The following is a 3,578-nucleotide window of genomic DNA, read 5'->3' as shown; positions in this document are numbered from 1 at the left end:
CTTCTACAAAGCCACTTTAGGAGTGAAAAAAAAATGAGTAACCTCATTAGGAATACTTCAGGTTAGTTCTATCATAGTAAGGTATGTGTACTGAGAATAAAATCTTTCCTTTTTGCAGACGTAAACTGTTACCACTATTACATTTACCATTTACTATTACATTTTACTAGTAAAAGCTAGTAGAGTATGGTGTCAAGGACACCTAACTTCTAGTTTTGATATCATCACTAAACTTGCATGTTATTAATGGAAAACATTCTATTTCTCCCTAGTTTTCCACTCCAGCAGTGACAAAAATAATAATGCTATAATTAGCAAGCACAAGATGATGATGATGAATGGATTAGTGTGTTTTACAGGTTTATGAAAAAGCGAAGCACCAAGTACCTTTCCTCATACTCTACATGCATATTCCTTTCCATCACCGTGAGCAAGAACATGCTACCAGCTAATTTCTTCTCCTCTTCTAAAATCCTCTTCGCTTTCATCTTCCCACACAAAGCTGCACACAGTTCATCACTGAGTGATTCACTCCTGGACTCACGATCCCGTATCAGCTCCTTTCCCAGTTTCTCCCCTCTATGTTTTAAAACAGCAGACTCACCACAGTGTTGCAACCTCCACCCTGGTGTTGTTTCCAGTCAACTCCTCAGGCCTTTGAGCAACCTAGGAGAGAGAAGAAAGATTAAACGGCCGTACAGAGCTATAGTGACATTTTCTAACAAGCAGGCCAAGTTACATTGGAGTTACGGTTCACATGCCAAGATGAGAAGAGAGCTGGCTACCACTTGTAAGACATCTGCTCAGAAAAATTCAGTCACAAATAACGAAAAACACTATTCTGAATAGAAATAGACATTATTGCGCTATTGGAGATGACATCTCACAGTTGAAAACCTGACATTCTGCATCTTCAACTTTCATGGTCAAATACTTGGGGGGAAAAAGCAGCATTTCCACTATGCAATCTCAATTGTTATTCTGGAGATTGCTATACAGTGTTCTTTACTCAGAAATTTGTTTAGCCGGTCTGCTTGACAGAAAGAATTCATGGAGCTTCAAGCACGGTAAAACAGGAAACATTAAAAAAAAATAGAATAAAAACAAAAAGAAAAACAAGCTATGTGAATAGATTATTCTAATATTTCCCCAAATAAATCTGTCACACTATGTGGGAACCTCATATAATCTGCATTCTAATACAAAAGGCATTTTAGCAGTGGATTACAGGTGCCGATCTTGAAACAAATACATGAAAATCTCCTTTTCTTGCACACCACGCACAGTTCACCCTGTCCTCAAGTTTTAAAAGAGGTCCACATGAAAAATGCTCAGTCTTCTCCAACTAGTTTACTTCCTCAGTCCTATGCAGCTGTATAAATGCATGTGCTGGCACAAAGGGAAGATCAAGGAGGCCACTGGGAAGGGCAAGACTATTTCTTCCCACAGCATTATCACATTGCATTCACTTAAGCATTCTTAGATTCAACAAAGCCAAAATCATTACTGATTATTTCAATTATTGTTTTCACCCAGGAAGTAAAAGTTAGAGTTTACATTCTGAATGGCATTATAGTCATCATAAACATGACAGCAATGGCTTTCTTGTATGAGGGACCAGAAAGTCTCTTGAGCTGCAAGTCACTAATGTCTTTTGGAGGGCAACAGTGAAATAAATTTGCTACTATCTGATATTTGTTTAGAGGCTACAGCAAAACAAATCGAAGCGTTGTAAAACACAGCAATCCACAACAGTTTTCCGCAGGTGGCACATGGGACACTCTCATGAAATGCACAAAAGAACAAGTAATATGCATAAGTATGGAAGAGATGAGAGCTGAACCTGTTAAGTTAGAAAAAGAGAGGAAAGGGATTGTAAGCTTTTTGCTCAGCGCTGCCAACACTGAGGAAACAAAAGAAACATAATGAAAAGTAGCCAGACCTGATTGAGGAGGTGGTAAGAGGAAGAGGTGAGATTTGTAAAGTACAATGACAAAAGTTGCTTCAACTAGAAATCAACAGAGACATTTGAAAATTAATATAACAAAGACTGGTTATTGCACACAGAAAAACAGACCAAACAGAACAGAATCTGTGCATTTGCAAATATACAGGGCATCTCTGAAGGGCCAGAGGGTAGAACACGATCTGTCAGACAGTGAAAAGAATTCGACCCACAAACTACCAAAGCAAAACACACAAGGAAACAACCCATGGTTTTGGATAGGTGCCATGAAGAGCCAAGTGCTACAACGCATGCACCAACCCAAATCCATAAAGAATGGCTTCACATGTTTACACTGGTGCCAACACCCCTGACCTAAGTGTGCACATCCTTACACCAGGGGATTTTCATTTGGATCTAGAAATATGTTACCATGTGATTACATGGTACTGAACCATGCAATGTCAAGGAAACAACATGTTCTGCACCCATGACTACCTCCAGAGACTGCTAGCTCAAGTATAAAAACTTCACAACCAGTTAACATCACGCATGCATACCTGGAAAGATAAAAAGAAAGCAAAAATTGAAAATTATTGGGAAAAAAGGGAAAAGACAAAAAGACACTGTCCTCATACCAAGTCCTGTTCTGAGCAGAACCACAACTGCCTGAGCTATTAACAATATCCAGATATACAGACTCAGGTGGGAAGTCCTGGTGAAAATGGAATGGAAAATTCAGAAGAGCAATGATTTCCTTACATTAGTAGGAGTGCAGACAAACAGCAGGAAACAGTTAGAGAAATTAAATAAAAGGACAAATTTCCTGTTCACGGCACTGCCACACTGCTAAGTGTAGTTTAATGCAGCAGAGAGTATCATACTTACCATGGGCCAGCCATATATTCACACAGAATCACACAGAATATTCTTCTAACTGGATTCAATCTGAAATGAAATCCAGAAATATCACTGGAAAAAAGAGAAAACTTGAAGGAGCTATCAGACACACACACACTTACGCTGACAAGACTGAAGAGCAACCACAGGTTTCCTGATATCCGCACATTACAGTACCTTTGCATATGAAAAAAAAAAAAAAAGAAAAGTCATAATACAGGATCCAACTTTTTCATGTACCCCAGATTTTGCAATTTTTGCTAAAGCACAAGTACAAAGTTCTCCCACAAGTGCTCTAAAGCACTTCAAGGGATGAAATACAATTGTGCTGGGGTCTGGCAGCAGAACTTGTCACAAATGTGGTTATTTTTGGCAACAACCACTTACAATGGACTAGTTCTCGTGCACTTATATGTGCTCAAGAAGGAAAACTAAGTTCAGAGAACAAGACTCTTGCACATACACTACCTGCTTACTTCATAACATTTACAGCAGGAGTGACAGATGCGTTACGCGTGTACAGGCACACTCCAGACTGGTTTTGCAACTGGTATGAAGGGCTTGCTTGCAACACGGCACTTTTTGAGAAGCTGGACGTGTTGCAGAGTTCAGGTCCCAGGGCTCTCCAGGCCGGCCCTGCTCGCTCCAACCTTCCTGCATTACCCCCCAGCACAAAGCCGGGCACCGCTCGGACGCGACCACGGGCCGGTTACCACAGTGAACCCCCCAGAAG

The sequence above is a fragment of the Mesitornis unicolor genome, unplaced genomic scaffold, assembly GCF_000695765.1.
Source record: "Mesitornis unicolor isolate BGI_N332 unplaced genomic scaffold, ASM69576v1 scaffold48571, whole genome shotgun sequence".
Taxonomy (NCBI): Eukaryota; Metazoa; Chordata; class Aves; order Mesitornithiformes; family Mesitornithidae; genus Mesitornis; species Mesitornis unicolor.
Note: the sequence above shows the minus strand (reverse complement) of the source record.